At 28.8% G+C, this 24003-nt stretch overlaps 2 long non-coding RNA genes across 2 annotated transcripts in view; both read left to right on the forward strand.

The window, feature by feature from the left end:
* LOC123269409 overlaps positions 1-24003 on the forward strand; it is a 174485-nt gene that overhangs the window by 5252 nt on the left and 145230 nt on the right. The window lies entirely within an intron of this gene.
* On the forward strand, positions 1094-23228 carry LOC123269410. The gene is made up of 3 exons (XR_006510403.1): positions 1094-1104; positions 14756-14767; positions 23108-23228. It is a non-coding gene; the product is annotated as an uncharacterized LOC123269410 (long non-coding RNA).

Consider the following 24003-nt stretch of genomic DNA (forward strand, 5'->3'; position numbering starts at 1 on the left):
CTCAATCGACGAGTTTATTTAGCCAAACTTTTTATCTATATTCTACTATAAAATTCATTTTAATTGGCTTTTCAATCATTTTCTATTAAAGTTGTTTTATTTTAAAGTTATTAAAAGTTTCAGAAGTTTTATTGAACATCAATTTTATCCAATTAATCTTATTTTCACTATTGCACGACTCATGATGCGAAGCATCAGAGAGTGCTTTACGATCGAAAAATTTTTTCGCCTCATTTCGGCAACTATTTTTATTATTATAGTCTTGTTAGTTCACGGAATCAATATATTTTGCATACTATTGTCAAAATAATTTAATAGAGAATAATTTGAGACTTTTTAAAAATTGATTTAGTACAATAAAAACGGAAAAAAACAACAAAATAGGTCAAAAAATTTTCTGTCCGTCATGTATGAAACTCCGGAAACACTGTAACTTGCGAAAAAATGCATTAATTAAGTTAATTTTTTTTTTTTTAATTCTTTGAAAGAATTGTAGGTCACCGAATGCGAACGGCTAGGTAATTCAGTGTCGTTTATAAACAATTAATAAAATAAAACAAAAACCAGAAGACTGTATATCTATATATGGGTAATTCTCTATAAGTATGTTTTTTGCGGTCCCAGCCATTTTTTTATTAGAAAAATTGTTATTTTGTTACTAAAAAAAATTTATTATGAAAGTAAAAAAATATTTCTATTTGGAGCATTGAAAACTAAAATGAAATAAATTTTGGTTTTTTTGCTATAAATTCGTAAACCACCGAAATAACAGTCCCCTGGGCTGTCCCATTCCCAAAATTAAAACTTTAAGATTAAATTTTAAGTTATTCGTCCACAATATATAATTTGGTCTATAATGTTTATAAACTTAATTAGTTAACTAACAATCTTCTTCAATAAAAAGTACCGAAAGTTAATTTGTTTCATTAAATTCATTAAACCAAAGTTTGTCCCAGGCATTTTAAGAACAGTCCCCTGCCAGAAGTTCAAAGCCAAAAAAAAAAATCCAGCGTGTTATTTTACCTTTTGTAAGGTTTATAAGGACCTAACTAGCCTTGAGTTAATAACCATAGGGCTGTTAGCGCTTTATCGCCATTTTATTTAGTGTCAAAGCACCGTTTGTGCTGGAAATATGTGTCTGGGCCACTTCAAAAATCAGTCCCCTGATAACTATTTTTATTTATCCGAACAAAAACAGTTTCACTGTAAAAAATCGCGCCAAGTCCACGTTCATAAGACTATTAAGAAAAAAAAATTTGTTTTTTTCTTTACAAAAATATATAAAATAAAAAAATAAAAAAATCCAAGTAACCGATATGATTGTTTATGATTTTCGGAAATTAAAAAAAATTGTGTTATAAATTTAAAAATTAAGAAAAAAAATTTTGGAACGTATTTAGTGTGCGCGGTTGCAAAATATTTTACTTTTAATGAAATTCGTAAAATCTATTTACTAGGACTTTAAAAAAATTTGAATACACAATGACGCACACCAAGTACGTTCCAAAATTTTTTTCTTAATTTTTAAATTTATAACACAATTTTTTAATTTCCGAAAATCATAAACAATCATATCGGTTACTTGATTTTTATTTTTTATTTTATATATTTTGTAAAGAAAAACAAATTTTTTTTCTTAATAGTCTTATGAACGTGGACTTGGCGCGATTTTTTACAGTGAAACTGTTTTTGTTCGGATTTTAGTATTTTTTGTAATTATAATAAAAATTTACAATTGGTACCAACTTAAATCTCGCGTTGGTTGCATTTTTTATAGCAAACTATCCCCTTGAAACTACAGTTTATGTAAAAATAATTCCAGCGCACCCTGGCGGGTGTAGATGCAAGCTGTGAAATATCTTTTTTAACTGTATTTTCCCATCTAATGAAGGATTACTATGCATTCTCGAATTATTTAGTCTGTGGCAGATCACTTTGCCCATCGAAAAAAAGTCAGGATCGAAATTTTTGCGTTGCTATAGTTTGTGCTGATTAAATTTAATAATTTCAATTAGATTAATTGTTATAAGTGAATATAATTAATTAATAACAGTCAAATAAAGTATGAATTACTGTTATAATATACAATTTAGGAAAAAAAGGACCGTAGAATTAAATAAAATTTTGCAACCTCAAAATACCGTTTTGCTTACAGTAAACACAGTCGGTAGTCTGGCGCTCCGTTTATAGCAGATTTGAACGGAACTTGGCGCCAGATTCTACCGAATCTGTGGATAACTTATTTATAAAATTGGCTCCATAAGTCTTAATATTATTCTAATTAATGTAAACATTCATTGAGAACTTGAAAAGTTGAATGCATTGAAATAGTTTGCTTGATTTTTCTCAATTTGATAAAAAAAAAACAGTTCCCTGGCAAACAGTCCCCTGTGATGTTATATGGCAAAAAATACACAAATATCGAAAAAGCAAAAATTAAATCGGCTGTTTATTTATTATGATTAAGCTGATAGTTTTGTAGCCCTTGTTAATTTTTTTTTCTAATAAAATCAAAAATAATTTGATTGGACAATTTTGTTTAGATTCAAGACGTCCTTACAAAGAATCATCCACATATTGTGTACGTTTATCCCACTAGAGGCGCTTGCGTATTATCGTGCTATTTTAGCTGTTTTGTATATTTTTTTTCACATTCTTTATTTTATTAATATTTCATAATTAAATAAGCATTATGAGTTGTGCACTTTTGGATTTTCCAAACTTTTTTTTTATTTTATTCTATAAGCATATTATTATATTAATTACAACTCTCGGTCTAGAATTATACCGACGATAAAAGATAATTCGATAGTAGTGTGACGAATAAGAACACTATTTTTTTTTTCCAGTGTCTTCTTTTGTATCATCGTCTGAAGGGCTGTTTTTATTGGGATTAGTTTGCATTTAGATGGCAGTGGGGCTACCAACGGAACATTGTTCGAAGCAAGCTCTTCAGACAATTCGATGCGCGTTAACTTGCCTTCTTTTTCGATCGGCTTTATTCTGGAGTGTATTTAGCAGATGTAGTCATGAAGATGATACGATTTTTTATAGAACTTACAGCTCGTGTTTAATCTGTTACTGACTTTACATTTTTTATTAAGTTTGCGCGAATTATTTGAATATTTTTGAGTACATAAATAATATAAAATATATTAATCGATGCATAAATTGTTAAAGCTCTTATTTTTGTTAATAAATAAAAAATACAAATTTAATCTTTGTAGATCCGCGGATATGTAGAGTATTTAGTGTTTATTTACTAAATTAAAATAAAATATTATATTATATTACTCTGATATTTTAAAAATTCATAAGTAAGTGTATTAATAATTTATCATGAAAGTTTAGATCAGTTTACGACTATCGATTTTTCAATTTTCTCAAGTATTTCTTGGCAGTAAAAAAGTTTTGCTTTTATCTTATTCTTAACAATTTTTTTATCGTCATTTTATTCGCTTTTGTTCATCTCGAGGCACTTTTCACCAACTTTTGTTATAGCCGCCCACTTCCCACTTGAGGAAATTTGTTGGTTCGAGGTTCAAGTAATAATAAATTACCGGATAGAGGATAGAAGGGTAGGATGAGTTTCGACTGCTAATTCCAATACTTTTTCTCGGATAAAACTCATCCTCATCAGCCGGAAGTGGAGTAGACAGCTCGTATCGGGTAGTGTAGGTTGCAACAAAAAATATTCTTTTGCTTATCTTTCCACAGGTTCATCCTTCATCAAAGTCATCATTTAATCTCACCGAGTTTTCGACATTTCTGAGAAAAAGTTAGGGAAAGTCTTTTCTATAACAAAAACCATCGGCTTTTAATTTTTTTTTTTCCAAACCGTAATGGAACACTCAACGGCTCGATTATATTCCTTTATTATTATCAACAAACGTTTAACTTTTCTATTTTTTTTTATACCTAGTTTTTGATTGATAAGCACAAATTTTTTTCGGGGTGAGCTTAGATCTTCAAAAATGTCAATAAAACACAAGATTCAAAGTCATATCTTAATTATTGACATTTTTAAAGATATAAGCTCATCCAGATATTATACTCATCAAGAGCTTTCATTTGAGTACCCACATCAATTTTTCATATATTTGTATATATTATATACATGTATATATGAAAAATATATCATAAATACATGTGGGTACTCAAATTAAAGGTCCTGATGATTGTAACATCGGGATGAGTTAATTTCTTTAAAAATGTCAATAATTAAGAAATGACTTTGTATCTTGTGATTTATTAAAATTTTTAAAGATATAAACTCACCCCGATATTATACTCATTGAGACCTTTCATTTGAGTACCCACATCAATTTTTCATATATTTTATATATTTATAAATATTATATATATATGTATATATGAAAAATATATCAAAATGCATGTGGGTACTCAAATGAAAGCTCTTGATGAGTATAATATCGGGATGAGCTTATATCTTTATAAATGTCAATGATTAAGAAAGTACAGTGCAATTTAACAAAAGTCATTATTTAATGAAGCAAAATTTTATTCTATTTGTTTTACTATATTTTATTTATTCCAATAAATCTACAAATTAACATTTAAAATTTTTTTAAAATTTTCAATTCCTTAATTTCACGACAGATTTATCAAAAATTTATAAAAATTGGTTTTTTAATCAGTTTTAAAGCCATTTAATGCCAACAAAAATCATTTTTCCAACGAAGAATTTTTTCTTTCTGTGTAAAAAGTCAAAAAAATAAAAAATAACGTAATATTAGTATCATAAAAAAAAACTTGACATTTGATTTCTTTTTAAAAAAAATTTTCTCGTAATAAAATCGTTCATTTATGAATTTACAAATAAGTTTATATGTTAAAATAATTTGTTTAAGAATAACATAATAAAAAAGTCTAGACGAGGGGTTTTGGCTCTTGACAAATGAATTGAGTATAAATCACACATGGAATTCCAATCAAATATATACGCTATAAAGCATTAGTATGTGTCAGAGTGTCTATTGAATACAAAAGAATTCAATATCAAATGTAACCACAATAATAATACTAATAATAACAATAACAATGTAAATGACAACGACAATGACATAAAAAAAAAACCAACAAAGAATGGCGCGTAGCACGTGATGAATAATACGATTACAGTCCATTGACCACTGACGTTATATTACTGGTTGGTGTTTTTCCTTTACTCGTGCAAACCCTACAAATAAAATAATTTGTGTCCTTTTTCTTTTCTCCACTCATGGATTTAGTTTAGTTGAGTGCGTAATGTATTGTCATTCGCTTTTGCCGCCGTTTCTTCTTTAACTTGAGCTTCTGTTGCCGAGGCGCATTCGGTAGTATAGGTCACAACCTATAAAAGAAGCGAGGGAGGTTCTGGGACACCATCTTGACGACTGGAGTTTATACTGGTGTGCTCTTGAAGAATAAAAAAAAAAAAAGAAAAGAAATAAAATTTAAAAATGAAAATGAATATCGAAAAAAATATATGTTTTATAGAGGAAAAAAGATAAATTAGTATTGAGAGAAAAACGTTAAAAGAGCAATAGAGAAGGTAACAGCGCCACCTGGATCTATCATGTCTCTTATGATGATCATTCGGTTGGAAAATTGCCGTAAAATTACAGCAAGACCGATATTCTATTCTTTTTTGAGATTCTTTAGTACTTTTAGTAGCGTGTTTATGGGATTTTATGGACTAAACTACCTCTCGGTTTATGTTATAGCTTATAGCATAAAAATGACACCTGGTATTGAAAAGAGCATCGGAATAAATAAAAATCTATCGTCCAGTTTCTACTCTGAGCTCTCTAAGCTGTGAACTGTGACATTTTTTTTATCATTCAGTTTTTTAGTAGTCTCTGGATACTTAATTTTTGATACTCTTTTTTATTTATACGGAAAAAGCGTAATCTTTTACGGATTTAGGACGCCCTGTAAGCCTCTTATGGGTTTTGGAAAGGGTGGATCGAACTTTTCGACAATAAAGCTCATCAACTCCTAATGCACAAGTTTAATAAGCACGCGTATACTCTCTACGAATGAAAAAGCCTTATTATCGTGGCACGCGTACACTCACGCGACCCTTCGTGTAACTTAGTTACGTTAGTATATATTAGTGTATTTTGTTCGCGATGATTGATTCCATATGTGTGTATTATATTCTATTATATTATATCCGAACAAAAACAGTTTCACTGTAAAAAAAAATCGCGCCAAGTCCACGTTCATAAGACTATTAAGAAAAAAAAATTTCTTATTTCTTTACAAAAAGATATAAAATAAAAAAATTAAAAAATCCAAGTAACCGATATGATTGTATTTGATTTTCGGAAATTAAAAAAAATTTTATTGTAAATTTGAAAATAAAAAAAAAAATTTTGGAACGTATTTAGTGTGCGTGGTTACAAAATATTTTACTTTTAATGAAATTCGTAAAATCTATTTTCTAGGACTTTAAAAAAATTGAAATACACAATTACGCACACCAAGTACGTTCCAAAATTTTTTTTTTAATTTTCAAATTTACAATAAAATTTTTTTTAATTTCCGAAAATCAAATACAATCATATCGGTTACTTGGATTTTTTATTTTATATATCTTTTTGTAAAGAAATAAGAAAATTTTTTTTCTTAATAGTCTTATGAACGTGGACTTGGCGTGATTTTTTTTACAGTGAAACTGTTTTTGTTCGGATTTTAGTATTTTTTGTAATTATAATAAAAATTTACAATTGGTACCAACTTAAATCTCGCGTTGGCTGCATTTTTTATAGCAAACTATCCTCTTGAAGCTACAGTTTATGTAAAAACAATTCCAGCGCACCCTGGTGGATGTAGATGCAAGCTGTGAAATGTATTTTTTTAACTGGAGTTTCCCATCTATTGGAAGATTACCATGCATTCTCGAATTATTTAGTCTATGGCATGTCACTTTTTACATCGAAAAAAAGTCAGGATCGAAATTTTTGAGCTTGCTATAGTTTGTGCTGATAAAATTTGATAATTTCAAGTAGATTAATTGTTATAATTGAATATAATTAATTAATATCATTAAAATAAAGCATGAATTACTGTTATAATATAAAATTTAGGAACAAGAAGTACCGTAGAATTAAATAAAATTTTGCAACCTCAAAATACCGTTCTGCTTACAGTAAACATAGTCGGTAGTCTGGCGCTCCGTTTACAACGGATTTGAACAGAACTTGGCGCCAGATTCCATCGAATCTGTGGATTATGAATTTATAGTACGGAGAATCAATAGACATGTAGTTATCGGAACAAACTGCTCTGAAATTTGCAATACCGCGACGATGTGAGCGTGAATAGTTTGCAGTTTATGTATGTAGCCAAAGTAACGTCAATGTCGCAATTTACTTGCTATTGTTGGACGGTGAAATGCCGATGCAGAGAAGTCTATTTTTATGTAGTGAAAAATTTTACTAAATGCTTTTTATTTTGTAAACGCTTTTTCTGGTTTTTTTTTTGACATTTGGATGAAATTCTTTTTTTACGTTCAATGGGATAATTTTCTACTGAATGAAAAGTTTCATCTGAGAATTAATTTTCATAATTTAAGAAAATTTTTAAAGGAAAAAAAAATTTTTTCTTGGCTAAAGAAAATTTCTATTTGCTTAAGGGAGAACACTACTGTGACGATCGAAAAAAAGAGGTAATTTTCGGGAATTTTTTTGACAGGGTAAATATAGGAATTCGGGAATCGGATTTCTTTTATTTTATTAAGGGTACATTAAAAATTATTACCCTAAATTTTTATTAAAAAATATTTAATTATTACAAAGTTATTAACAATCTCGTAGAGCACTAGAAAAAATTTCCCTCTCCATGGTCGGTTCGATAACTCAAAAACGGATCATCTCAAAATAAAAACCCAAATTGTCTTTTAATTAGTAAGGATGTAGTTATCGTCGAACGTACGGAATTTAAAAAATTTTTATCTTAAAGATTTTTTTATCCGGGTTAAAACAAAAAAAAAACAGTAAAAATAGTGAGAAAATTTTCAATCAGTCGCCATTTTTTTTTTTTAATTAAAATTTTCAAAATTGCATACCTGCGACGATAGCTACACCCTTACTGATTAAAAAGCAATTTGAGTTTTTATTTTCAGACGAGGGAGGGGGAAATTTTTTCTAGTGCACTACGAGATTGTTAATAACTTTGTAATAATAAAATATTTTTTAATAAAAATTTAGGTTAATAATCTTTAATGTACCCTTAATAAAATAAAAAAAATCCGATCCCCAAATTCCTTTATTTTCCCTGTCAAAAAAATTCCCAAAAATCCTCTTTTTTTTCGATTGTTACAGTGGTGTTCTCCCTTAAAAATAACTTAAAAATTTTTTTTTCTGTATAAATTACAGATAATTTTAATTTTTTACAGTATTAGAATTTTCAAATTAAAAAATTTTCAAAATCATTAGTCACCCATGAAAAACGATTAATCAATAAATCGAAAAATAAATTATTTAAAGATAATGTTATTTGACTTTGTGACATCACAATATTTAAAATCCCCTTACCCTCCTATCAAATTTTGTCATAAATCTGATAGATCATTCCCCTGTCCCTCTCAATGTACCTCGTAATTTGTATCTGTTAAAAATAATTTATTATATAACAGAAATTTAAAGAAAAATTTTTATTTCAATTGATAATTTTTATTTTTGTGAGCTAAAATTTTATTTACAAAAAATTAAGGACTACAAATTTTTTTCGTGTATCTAGCTAGTCTTTAATAAAAAGTATATTTCGTATATAAATTTGACGCTAAGTGAAATAATTAATAAATAAAGTAATGACCGATATAACAATAAAGATAGTAGTTTTTTATCTTGAAGATAGTATTTGTGGAAGAGGGTTGGACGTTCATTAATGACTTTGGTTGTCAGGATTTCCCGTGGGACTTGATGAATTTATAAAATGTTCGCATCAGGAGTATAGAGTAGAGTATGTGGTGGCGAGGGTTTCGATATCAAGGTAGAGTCTGTGCACAGATGACTACATATATACATTATATCTATCCTGAATACGCGGAAGGTATATACGTATACATATAATATATAATACATAATATACTGTATAACTATGTTGTTACGTTGGATGTAAAGGATACGAATAGTGGTTCAGCTTGCAGAGTGTGAAGCATATATGCTGTAATAGGATAGAAGAGCTAGCCAGAGTTCGCAGAGCTGTCGAGGAATAATAGGGGTGTGTGTCTTTAGGGACCGATTGCGCGTTCTTGTTTTATTTTTCCGGTTCGACTTTGATTATTCAATTTTTCCCGGGAAATTTTCAATTATCAGATGATGTAATTTTATGATAAACGTTACTATTGTTTCTGATAGAAAAATTTAATAGTGGTTCCGAAGATAAAGAATAAAGTGAGGGAAATATTTATGAATTTATTATACTTAAAAATTTTGAAATTTTTTCTATTAGGACAAAAATATATATGTTTAACAAGTATATGGAAACATAAGAAATTTAGAATAGGAAGGGAAAAATGAAGTGTTCCAAAAATTTAATAAAAAACTTTTTTTCTCTTAATGCTTATTCAATTTTCAAAAATATATTTCAGTTATTTGGGGAAAAGAAATTGTTTATTACTTCCAAAAATTAAAACAAATTTGTACATTATCTACATTATTAAGACAATAAGCAAAATTTTGTGGCCGGTGTATTTATATGAGAAAATAGGTTTTTGTGGTTAAATTTGATATCGTTGGAAAAGTCTTGACCTGAAGTTATGCCTTTCATGGTTTCATATTATTCTCACCAATAGTCAACTTATGATGATAAGTGTTCAGGTTGCATTGAGAATGCCCTATCTCTAGATACATAATTAAGAAATGACCTTGTTTCTTGTGAACTATTGACATTTTTAAAGATATAAGCTCATCCCGACATTACACTCATTGAGACCTTTCATTTGAGTACCCACATCAATTTTTCATATATTTATATTTATTATATATATGTATATATGAAAAATATATCAAAAATGCATGTGGGTACTCAAATGAAAGCTCTTGATGAGTGTAACATCGGGATGAGCTTATATCTTTAAAAATGTCAATAATTAAGAAATGACCTTGTATCTTGAGATTTATTGACATTTTTAAAGATATAAGCTCACCCCGACATTACACTCATCGAAACCTTTCATTTGAGTACCCACATCAATTTTTCATATATTTTATATATTTATATATGTATATATGAAAAATATATCAAAAATGCATGTGGGTACTCAAATGAAAGCTCTTGATGAATGTAACATCGGGATGAGCTTATATCTTTAAAAACGTCAATATTTAAGATAATACAGTGCAATTTAATAAAAGTCCTTATTTAATAAAGCAAAATTTTATTTATTTATAGTTCACAAGTCACAGCAATCACTTAGTGACGGCAACGTTGCTAGTACATTAATAATAATTAAAAAAAAATTTTTTTTTAAAGCATTTAAGTTAAAGAGCTCATATCTTATTATTTTAATCTCAAAGAAAATTATTTTTTATTAATTTTATACTTATGGATTATAATTTTTAATGAAAAAATGTTCACTCATACAAAACTTAAATAATTAATCCAATCACAATTTTATGCTGAAATAATATGGAATACATTTAAGAGTGAGAATATGTAAAAGAGAGCTTCTAATAAAGTAGTAAGACGAAAATTAGACTTGAGTAAAAAAAGAATATGATGAATAAAAATTTTAAACTAAAGAGCACATTATACTAAAACGCGGATATCTTAGTGTTGCTTCGCGAGGCGTATTTTTAAAGTTGAGCAGTTAGAGAATAAGACGTAAAATGAGCTTAGGCTGTAAAGTGACTGGGAAAAGACGGGAGTTATAATATATATACATATTTAAGAAGATGAAGATGAGTTCTTACTGAATAAAAAGGTATAGTAATAGTAAAATAAGGAATAGAAAGAAAAAGATAAATAAAAGAAGTAAAGTAAGTAAGTAAGAATATAAGTCTAAGAAAGAATGAAATGAGCGTCACTTAGCGTTTCACGGACGAGTCATTACGTCCTATGATATGATATTCTCACGGCTTTGAGGTTCAAAAGTACATAAGTATAAGTACATTATATTATGAATGTATAAAGTATGATCTAGCCAATAGACAGTGCAGGGGCCATTTAATTCATCGTGGTTAACAAGCCGTGAGGTATATATGGAGCTCGCGTTACGTTACAAGGCCTCTTTCGCGCGTGTCAAAACATCATCAAGTACCACGCCGGATAATGCTAAAGAGGGGTGGCTCTGGGGTCCACAGCTAAACTCTGAAATTATCGAATGATCCACGGTAGGATGATCCTAAGTTGCTACTTTTGAGTTGCCAACCTATTGTTACGAACAATGAATATCGGTAGACTGACCCAAAATTTTTCCATCAATGGGAATGGCTATGCCGCCCATCTTATTATTATCATCAGCTTGCTACTTTATTCATACACATATTTTATATTATACTCCTGGATTTTCATTCATATATATTTTATATTTATATGTTTTTCCGAGAACATCAGTGATTCATAAATTTTAGTTTTTTTTTTTTTTTTTTTGTTAGTTTTGAGTTTCCATTTGTCATTATAATAATAATGGATCATATATATTTTCAAGTACGAGTGGTATTTATTTGTGTAATTTGTTGAAAATAATTCAGTGGGTTGGTCAGCAATTTGTGATATTTGATAAATGTTAATGCTCCTTTCGCTATTTGATACCACGAGTCGAGATCAGAGGAAAAATTTTCAATATAATTTAATGAATTTTATGAAATTGATTAAATTTTTTAACATAAAAATATCAAACCTTTAAAAATTTTTAAAAAGTTTGTAAAATCCAAAAGTGCAAGCCTCATAATCTCATTTTCCATTATAAAATTAATTAAAATAAAATATAAAAAATACATTTAAATCTTTCGCGCCATTATCCACTCAAAAAAAAAATAAAAAGGTACTGCACATGTATTGTAAACGAACCTTATTTACATAGATATAGATATACAAACGATTAGTGGATTTTTAGTTTATTGCTGATTATAAATAAACTAAATTGAATTACACCGTGATCTTCGAAAGGACTTAGTTTTAAATCATACTGAAGCTTATAAAAAATAAATGGCCTTGACCAGTTAAGTTTTTCAGAAGTTATCGTGATCACACCGGTTTCATACATACATTTGACACCCGGACGTCCACGGATTCATTTTTTTAAACATTTTTTTTATTTATTTAAAAAGCAAAATGTCTTTTAAAAATGTCATAAGTGTTGAAACTAGTGTTTTTCCATTACATTTATATGTAAATATTGTTTACAAGGGTGATAGAAAATAAATAGAGACAATTTTACACAGTAAAAAATTTTGCTTCATTACGTCAAAAAATTTTGTGTTAAATATTTAACACTTTTATGTGTAAATTTAACATTTATTGTGTTAAATTAACACAGAAAAGTGTTAAATTAACACAAAAAATTAGGAAAACGGTTGACCCTAAAGGCCATGCAACATCCCTGCAACTTCCCGCTACCTCCATACCTAAGTGCTCAACAATTCACTTATTTTTTAAGCTCTTTGAGCTCAAAAATATAATTTTTGTGTAATTTTGAGCTCTCAGAGCTCAAATAAATCGCTATTCTGTGCTTTTGAGCTCTTCGAGCTCAAAAGGCTAATGGAAGTTTTATAGAATACTATTTTTTGAATTTTCAAACCGCAATAACTTTTGAATGAATTAACCGATTTTCTCGAAGTTAACGGCATTCAACGCAGTTTTCCAAGTTCTTTAAAAAATCTTCAAGCGTAAACTGGTCAGACTAAAAATTTTATAGAAATTCTGAAAAAAACATTTTTTTCGACAACGATATCTCACGAACAAATCAACCGACTTTGACTGGGTTGGTGGCAATCGACGTGGTTTTTTAAGGTTAAGAGCTGATTAGTTTTTGGTATTGATCGGTTCAGCCGTTTAAAAGATATTTCAAAAAAATTTTTGGAAATTTTATTTTTGAGATTTCTCAAAATTGATCGACTCAAATTCTGTAAATTTGTATCAGAATTCTAGGGGCAAAGGAACTCTTCAGAACGCCGCTTATTTCGATCGAATCGGATGATCCGTTCAAAAGTTATGAGAGATTTACACACACACACACACACACACACACACACACACACACACACACACACACACACACACACACACACACACATACATACAGCTGAAGAGCTCAGAACTGAAGAACGGCAAAACAGCTTCGACCGATGGCAGCTCCAGTGGGACGTTGCAGAAAAAGGAAGATGGACGTATCGTCTTATACCGAGGATCGACGACTGGCTGAACCGGAGTCATGGAGAGGTTAACTACTACCTTACGCAGATGTTGTCAGGACACGGCTGCTTCCGAGCCTATCTTCACCGCTTTAAGCACGACGATTCTCCGGAGTGCCCATCCTGCCCAGGTGTCGCTGAAGACGTGGAGCACGTGATCTTTGCATGTCCTCGTTTTAACCAACAGCGCGATGAATTAGAGAAGATTCTAAAAAAGAGAATTCAACCGGAGACAATAGTAGAAGAAATGCTGTCATCAGAAGCTGTCTGGAACGCTACGAGCACCTTTGCCACTGAAGTGCTTACAGAGTTGCGGTCCATCGAGAGAAAAAGAGCAGAAAACAGAAACTAGAAGGGAGATAGAAATAAAAAACATCTTAGCCACCAGAAGGAAGAGCGGCAGCTAATTCCTCCCCCCGCGAAGAAATGCCTTACGGCGGTACCATGGGGGATCAGAGGATAGAAGAGAAAGGGGTTTAGGGTTTAGTGGGTAGGGGCGTTAGTGTCGAGTTAGTATGACGCTGCGTCGAGTCGCCACATATCCAGGCCAAACAGCTATGCCTAGAATCCGTAAAAAGGATTCCCCCCCCTACAAAAAAAAAAAAAAAAAAAAAAAAAAAACACACATACATACAGACACGGTGACATCACCGCGGAAATAGTCAGGAAAGCTTCCTAGGACCTCAAAACGTCGAGATCTGATGAAAACTCGATTTTCGAAAAACGGGTCGAAAACAATAACTTCCCGATTTTTGAAAATTTTAAATTTTCTTAGCGGGAAGTTAAAAAGTATTAAATACTTAAAAATTTAATCTATTAAACTATTAAATTTAAACAATTTTACACAGTAAAAAATTTTGCCTCATTGCGTCAAAAAAAACACTTTTATGTGTTAAATTAACACAGAAAAGTGTTAAATTGACACAAAAAAGTGTTAAATACTTAACATAAAAATTTTCAACACAAATTTTTTCGACGCATTGACGCAAAATTTTTTACTGTGTGGTTCAAGAAATCGCTTGATTATTGTAAGGCGAAAGTAGAGCACAACCTCATCCGCTTCGCTTATGAGGCGTGCAATAATTGATTTTTTGGCTTTAATGTCTCTAAAAACAAAATTTAATGTAAGTATTTATATTTATTTGATAAACAAACAAAACTTATCGATATATACATCGAAGAAAAATACAAAAGTAGATTGAAAATAAAAATAGATTAGGGTACAGATATGAAAACATCGTAATAAAATAAAATAAGTATACACATAAAGCAGAAAGTTGGGTGTTTGAACACATAAAATCCTTTACCGTTTTCTTCTCGGGATAGGAGATATAATATGAAAAAGGGGATTGGACGGCAGTCCTCTTTGGATCGAAGAGTAACCCAAGAGTTGTTGATATGTCGATTGTTGCTCTACGTCGATCGACATAGACACATCTTTTTGTACTGGAAATACAAGTACAATAAAGGCGCTTCACGCTTCGATGAAAAATGAAAGGATTTTCGCGACTATCTCATCTTTATAGTTTATTTTTTATATGCATTCATTTTTTTGGTGATCAATTTGTACAACTTTTGTGTAAATAATATAAACATATAAATATACAAACAGCGTCGCGCATTGTAAGTGTATCTAAATAAAAATAAAATCCGCGCTTTATATTATTCTGAAAAGCAGGAATTACATATTATAGAGAGAGTCGAGAGTGATGTAACAAAACGACTTAAAAATAAGTAGCTGAAGATTAAAAAATAAATAAACCAAAATCGTATTTGCTATTCCCATGATCATTTTCTTGAGCTTCTTTATGTCTAGTATGCTTTTGAATTTTTTCATGACTGACCGATCGGTTTTTCTCAATGGATATGGATCTTCCACACAAATTTAAACCCCGTACTATTTATAGACTGTATTACACACACGAGATCTAATTCATCCTCCTTTATTGGAGAGCTCCGTACGATTCACTTCTAAAAGAGTCGAAAAACCAGAAGTAAGATAGAAAATTCATTGTGCTCTTTTAGGATTATTTGGAAAGAGAGTCCACTTTTTTTCTTGTGCGTTTGTAAGATGAAATGAGCCGAGCTAATTTCTACCAAATACGAGCACAGTAGAACAGTGAGGGCCATTCCTCGCCGTAGGGAAAAAGGATTTCTATTGAGAATTCAAAGGAGTAACGCAAACCTAGGATACGGTTTAGTTCGTGACTTGCCTTTTTTTTAAAACCCGACCCGAAATTCCCCTTTACTTCCTATCCGTCTTTTTATTTTTATCCTTTTTCACTTTCTTACTTACACCTTTCTTACACTTTTCTTATTCTTACATTTTACTACTCGCTTTATTCTCGATAATTATTTCTAAAAAAAAAGGTAATATATATTACCTTCTTTTCTCTTCAATAAGATAATATTATAAATTCATAAAATTAAACTTTCTCATTGCTCATTGTATATTTAAGAACGTAATTAATCCGACGGAATTTTCAACAGGTTTTTCATCACATTTTAAGATTATTTAAAAACTCATCAAAGTTAGTTTGATAAGAAAGTGATGTTTGTTTACATGGTGGCTTATTCTGAAGTAAACTTTTGGTGTTATCTCGATCCGATTTTCCAGTTTTATCTTATATACCCGATATTATCCTTTCCAATCTCGAGGAAAATTTTACTTAGCATCGGACACATGTTTTACTAAATTAAAAAATTGTTTTATCAGAATAACCTTGCTTCCCATTTTTTTTTTTTATAAAATCAATAGAAAATTTTTGAACACTTTTAAATTCGTCATTTTTTAATTAAAATTTAGTCAAAATTTTTTTGATATTGTTCAAAATTTGGTAATTATTTACAAGTGGGGTCCACCCTATTTTTGGCCATAGCTAGGTGAAAAATTAACATTTTTTAATTTTCTTTTATTCTGCTTGTTTTTACGGCGTATTTGTGATGAAAAATGTCGTAAAAGAAAAAAAAAAATTTTTGCCTTCAAAAGTTGAAAAAAAATTTTAGCTTTCATGTTTTTGGATAAAATTACTATTTTATCTTTTTTTGATATATATTTTTTTGAAAATTATGTAAAGAAACGAACAATTAAAAAAAAAGTTAAATATCACAATTTTATAAAAAATTTATAAATTTTTTTGAAAATTTGTTAAAATTGTGATAATCAACTTTTCTTTTTTTTTTTAATTATTTATTTTTTTATGAATTTTTCATCAAATAAAAATTTTGTTCAAAAAATTGAAAATTAAAATGGTGGACCCCACTTGTAAATAATTACCCAATATTTTCATTCTAATTTTTTTGAAAATGCGAAAAAATAAAAAAAAATTCCTCTGTAAAAATATATAACCAAAGATGACAATTTATAATTTATATAAAATATTGTACTTTTTATCAAATTTCTCAACCAACAATTTCGTCAATAAGTAATACTTCACCAGCATTAAAAAAATATACACAAATATTTCTAAACTCGACAACAAACCAACTCACACAAAGTAACTTAAAGTCTTATTATTTTCCAAGTTTTCTTTCCGCTTTCAAAGTGTTCCATTGCAAGCTCCATATAATACTTTTCACTTCACCCGGCTTCTAAATGGCTGTGCAAACAATAGTGACGTAAATGGCAAAATCCTTCAAACTTACTCCCCAGGTTAAGTTTCAATTTCAATATTTATACAGACTGCAATTATGATGGCTTATATTTTTCATAAATAATCTCGTATTTACAATTTATTTTTCCATCTAAAATAAAATATAACTAAAAAATAATTTAAAATTAAAACTCTATAAATAGGAATTTTTGATTTATGCAAGCTAATACTTACATTTTATATTTAAAGATATTCATTGACATATTTAAATTTGTACATCAGTTCTTGCAATTGCATGATTTTAAGTGCTATTGTAATTCAATGTATAATACGTTTACAATTCCTCACGAGTTTTGCTTAATTGTATCAAATATTGTTTGTTATTATAAATTTATATAATTTTTACATGTTTAGTTATTGTTTTTCTTTAGGTAAAAATTTTTTAAAAAAACCTAAATAAATATATGTTAGCCTTAAGTCTAAGTATTTACATTTATACATCTTAAAAACTAAGATAAACGTGGCCGTTTGTAAATAATATTTGCTTTTTTTTTTTTTTTTTTTTTTGAAAAGTTTATTTTTACACATAATGAGTGTTTTTTTCATGCCGTCTAGGTCAAATAACTAGTAGATGTTGTTAAGGTCAATCAGGGAGATCCAGGTTCGATTCCTGGCTTGGCAACCAACCCCATTTATTTTTTTCGAAAGTCTGTCTTTACTCTCATTCAAAATAATTTCTTTCATTTCTTTCAATTAATTAACATCTTTAGTACTCGAATGGATACTACAAGCTTACAGCTTTACTAGTATTCAAGTTTGATGGATTTCCATCGAACTTATGTACACTGATAAAAGGATTTGTTTATAGTTAAAAATATTTGTTAATATTTAACAAATCATTTATTAGAGAACACTTTTTAGTCCTTAACAAATATTTCTTAGTATTTAAAAAGATTTATTAATATTTAATAAATGAATATCAGATTTATTAAATACAAACAAATCATTTTAAATACTAAGAAATATTTGTTTGATACTAAAAAATGGTCTCTAATAAATGATTTGTTAACTATTAACAAATATTTTTTTAATACAAATAAATCCTTCTATCAGTGTACAGAGAGGATATCTCTCAACCAATAAGGGAAGATGGAAGTATCCATCTCTTGACTTGAACAACATCTACTAGTTATTTGACCTAGACGGCATGAAAAAAACACTCATTATATATATACAATTCGGTCATGAAAATACCTTTAGTAGTTTATTTTTACTTTTCCACAAACAAAAGTTACATAAATGTTAATACAGGTTAAAAAATACAACAAAAAAATTGTAACATAATTATAATAAATAATATTAATTTTATCTTAGCTAGCTATAATAAATAGATCTCGCTAAGAGACATATTGGAGATTGCACTATTTAGTGTCAGAAACATGAATAATTTTAATATTCTTAGTTAAGCCATATAATTTTAAAGAGATGCAAAAAGTTGTGAATATAAAAGCATCTAATAATATTTGCTTTGCAGTATTTGATATTGTTGTTTTGGTTTTGTTAAAAATAACTAAAAGATAATTTAAAATTAAAACTCTATAAAGAAATAGGAATTTTTGATTTATGCAAGCTAATACAAAAAAGTGCATTCATTTTAGCTACCCCCGTAGCAACTAAAAGAAGCGCTACCCCAAAGATGTCCAGACCCGCCCCGATGAAGAATGAGACCAATGGGGTCCGTGAATATGGTACCCGAGGGTTGTTCCGAAATTAAAATATCCTTTTTGAGCAATGATGCGAAATTTTAGCTCAGTGCTATGTATATAGTAATGAGATGGGGAGCAAGCTATCCTTGGAACAGGGAAAGGGCAAGGGAGAAATGATGATGCGTTCCCTACTATACTCTCTTGAAGCATATTCGCTCTTCAACCCCTTGTTGGGGATTCATATCCTATAGACACCCCTCACAAAAAGCGTCATCATACTTAGCTATGCCGATGGGCATATGCCATGCTTGTATCTTCTGTGTATACAGTCTAATATATTTGGACCTGCATTATTCCACCGGTAAGATAACGTTACCATGATTTTTAATGCCTACGAGGGTTGATCGACGTTGGTACTACTTGGGGCACCCGGTTTCCTCTTTTAATGGGATTAGTCGTGTTATTAGGGACTCGAAATTGCCAGTTAACATTTCGTCGTTATTTTCTTCTCTATGTTACTCTATATACGTATATAGAATAGATGTGGATATAATACGAGTTAACCCTTGTAATTGCGTCATTAAGTTTTATTTTTTTTATTATGATTATTTTAAATTATTTTAATGACGCGATTTTTTTCCTCATTATTTTTTTTTATTTTATTTATGCTTTTTTGTAATACTATAAACTACGGAAAAAGTATCTGTCTGGAGCTCGGAGTTCTCTAAAAAAGTTCCAGGGTGTTTTGCTTTTAATGAGTCTGTGAATATTTAAAAAGTTTTAAACCCTCTTTTTATTTCAATTTATTCAGTTATATTTTTGTTGGAAGCGTAAAGCAGAGAATGTCAGTTTTTTTTTGTTAAAGCTCAACTTTGAAGAGTCAAAAGTCAAAATCAAAAGAGAACTTTATACTCTGTCTGTCAGTAACATTTAACTTTTGGTGTTATGTATATATAAAATATGTTGGATTTTATTTTTTCATCTGTATATCTGTCCGTTTAATGTCACCGGTAAATTTAACTACGTTATACTCTCTATCGAATTAGATTTTTCTCGCGGTATTATATGGTTGGTATCTAAATGTCAATAGATTTTATTTTATTTTCTGAAATTGTTATTGATATTATTTCATCAAGATATTCATTAATAATTTTTATAAAGTTAAAAAATAATTTATGGTGAATAATTGAAAATATTTTAATTCTTTGAGGAATTTACTAGCAACTTTGCAGTCACTATTGTGTGACTTGTGAACTATAAATAAATAAAATTTTGCTTTATTAAATAATGACTTGTTTAATTGCACTGTACTTTTTTAATTATTGACGTTTTTAAAAATATAAGCTCATCCTGATGTTACACTCATCAAGAGCTTTCATTTGAGTACCTACATGCATTTTGAAATATTTTTCATATATACATATATATAATATATATAAATATATAAAAAATTGATGTGGGTACTCAAATGAAACGTCTCGATGAGTGTAAGGTTGGGATGAGCTTATATCTTCAAAAATGTTAAAATTTCAGAAGATATTTGTTAAATTGCACTGTACTTTCTTAACCATTGACGTTTTTAAAGATATAAGCTCATTTCGATGTTATACGCATCAAGAGCTTTTATTTGAGTACCCACATGCATTTTTGATATATTTTTCATATATACATATATATATATATATATATATATATATATATATATATATATATATATATATATATATATATATATATATAATATATATAAATATATGAAAAATTGATGTGGGTACTCAAATGAAAGGTCTTAATGAGTGCACGGAAAAAAGAAAACTCGAAAAATTACAGTATAAAATGTAAAATCGGTCCCGTCGTAATCAAAATTAGAAAAATTACAATTTGAAATGACATTTTTCTAAATTCAATTTTTTAATTTAATATTCAGAGCTTTCAATGTAAATATTACATTCTACAATGTAATTTTTATAAAATATGTAATAATTACAATCTGAAACTGTAATTTTTCCAGTTTTCATCACGGAGCGCCACGTTGCATTATATACTGTAATTTTTCGAGTTTTCTTTTTTCCGTGTGTAACGTCAAGATGAGCTTATATCTTTAAAAATCTCAATATTTCACAAGATACAAGGACATTTCTTAATTATTGACATTTTTAAAGATATAAGCTCATCTCGATGTTACACTCATCAAGAGCTTTCATTTGAGTATCCACATGCATTTTGATATATTTTTCATATATACATATACATATATAATATATATAAATATATGAAAAAATGATGTGAGTACTCAAATGAAAGGTCTTGATGAGTGTAATATCGGGATGAGCTTATATCTTAAAAAATGTCAATATTTCACAAGATACAAGGTCATTTCTTAATTATGTGTCTAGAGATAAAGCATTTTCGAATGCAACCTAAATACTTATCATCATAAATTGACTATTGGTGAGAATGATATGAAACCTTGAAAAGGCACAAATTCAAATCAAGACCTTTGCAATAACACTAAATTTCAGTAAAAAAAAAAACCGATCTTATTATATGACTATTCTGGAGACAAAATTTTTCTTATTCTTTTAATAATCTAGATAATGTACTTTAGAAAATTGTTCATCAAATTTCTACAGAAAAAAAATTTTTTTTTTTCAAATCTATTACTATGACACTAATTTGAAAGATATTAAAATAATTCATTGATGATTAATGTAACGAATGAAGCGTGCTTATTTGTATAATATATTCATCAAGATAAAAGTTCAAGGAAGTATTATAAAATAAGAGGGGTTGCTTTTAACGACCCTCAATGCAAATTAAATAGTTGTAAATTTGTAGGTATTAGTGGTGTTATTTCTTTCGTTTTATTAAAAAAAACCAACCATTAAATAAATTACCCGATATTTGAATAATATGTTGGTAATAAAATTCAATTTAGCGTGACTTAAAAAATAGTTTAAGTTATTCAGGAAAGTTGATTACTGTCATTTTTCAAACCTCTTAAGACTTGAGAGTGAATTTATTTTTTTTTCGCGTAAACTTTTCATTTTTTACCTTACCTCTTCACGCTTTACTCAGCGTGATTTATTCTACATTATATTTTAACATTATCATTCATTATCAGACGGTACAAGATCGCTATAAAAGCAGGGTTTAATTTCATAACAAAAAATAAACATATGATGGCAATGCTTTCCGCTGTTTCGTCTGAAATACTTCCGCGTATCTTCGTCAGCTTTTCCGGATAACGCAGCTTTTGCTTAATTACAACTCCGATGTAGTTATACAAGTTTCATATATAAATATATACATTACAGTAGTGCAACGTGTTAAATTGAATTAACACATACAAATTTACCAGAGATGATAACAGACGTTTTAGAGGAAAATAAAATTTAATTTAAAACCCTGAAATAAATATCTAAACTATTAATTTTAATATTCTGAGATACCAAGTCATTTTTTAACATTAATTCGCTTGTAAAATAGACAAGCGGCGGAAATAATCCTTCGGTGGGAAAATGTTTAATGTTAAAAAATGTAAGACACGCGGGAATCCGTAACGGTGTTAGTCGAGCGTGGATCTGGTGCAATTGTTTGAGTCTTCGTCTGGTTTTGGTAGCTCACAAATTGAGATTGAATATTTATCGCACACCACGTCTTCTCCTGGCTTAAATAATTTATTTAGTTATTGTGTTCCAAACATTTATTATTTTGAGTCGATCCCGTAGCGAGTAAAGGGTATCGTATAGTGGAATACCTGTCTCGAAAGTTACGTATTGGGTCCTTAAGTTAGCCAGCAATATTTTAAATTTAGATATTCATACACACACTGATAGAAGGATTTATTTGTATTAAAAAATATTTGTTAATAGTTAACAAATCATTTATTAGAGACCATTTTTTAGTATTAAACAAATATTTCTTAGCATTTAAAATGATTTATTTGTATTTAATAAATCTGATATTCATTTATTAAATATTAATAAATCTTTTTAAATACTAAAAAATATTTGTTAAGGACTAAAAAGAGGTCTCTAATAAATGATTTTTTAAATATTAACAAATATTTTTAACTATAAACAAATCCTTCTATCAGGGCAGTAAAAAATTTTGCGTCAAAAAATTTTGTGTTAAAAATTTTTATGTTAAAATTTCTGGGAAAATTTACGATACAACTATTGTAAAGCTGGACTATATACTTTTATTACTATTAATTTTCAAATATTTTAGAAGAAAATTTACTATTTATTCATGAAATTTTACAACTTACTATTGTAAAAAGTAAGATATTAAAATTTCCAGTGCTGCCTTTGTATCTTTCCAATAGAACTATAACAAATTTTAAATACAATAGTTGAATTGGATTGTTTCTCAATTAGTGTGAGTGATGGCCGTGCACAGCTCTGGACTCCGAGTTTATGTAAATGTTAAAGAACAGGCCCTGATAACCACCTTACCTATAACTTACTGTCAATCTACGTCCGCAATTTGAAGCAAACTTGACGGAAAGAGTTGGCAAAGCGAGCGATTACCTATTAGTTACCTATAACTTACTCTGCGTAGAGGGAGAGTCTCTGGCTGCCAACTAAGAGATCTGGGTGTTCGATTCCCGGATAGGACGAAATTTCTAACCTCCCTAAAATTTATTTTAAAAAAACCGTCTGTGAATTTTTACAATAGTTGAATTGTAAAGTTCACAAACACATATTGTATAATTTGCTCTATAGTATTCGACTTTTTAAGTCTCTTGCTAGTCTTGTTTGTAGGATAAAATTTACAATAGTAGATTGTAAAAATTACAAAATAAGAAGTATAGTCCACCGCAACTATTTTATTCAATAAAAATTATGATAGTGAAATAGTAAAAATTCCTTCAATTTTTTTTCCGTGTATTTAACACTTTTTTGTGTTAATTTAACATAATAAATGTTAAATTTACAATTTAACATTTATTAATTAATTAATTAAATTTAATTTTTTTAAATTGTTGTTTATAATTTTAAAAGGTTATTACGATCCCAACACTGAAGTAAATTAATTTAATGTAATCCGAGGATCAAGGATCATGAAAAAAGTCAATACTAAATTTTTATTTTAGCGCCAAAAAATTTAGTATTGACTTTTTTCATGGTCCTTGATCCTCGGATTACATTACATTAATTGTTGTTTATATTTTCTCAATGGTTTGAAATTTATAATAACAAGCTTCGGGTCCCTGGTTCGATTCCCGCGCTCGCCGTTTTTTTTTTTTTTTTTTTTTTTTTTTACGGAAATAATTCTATATAATTATATAGGGCCATTTTTCGTATATAATTATGTATGAGTATATATAAT

This window comes from Cotesia glomerata, linkage group LG7, assembly GCF_020080835.1.
Source record: "Cotesia glomerata isolate CgM1 linkage group LG7, MPM_Cglom_v2.3, whole genome shotgun sequence".
Taxonomy (NCBI): domain Eukaryota; kingdom Metazoa; phylum Arthropoda; class Insecta; order Hymenoptera; family Braconidae; genus Cotesia; species Cotesia glomerata.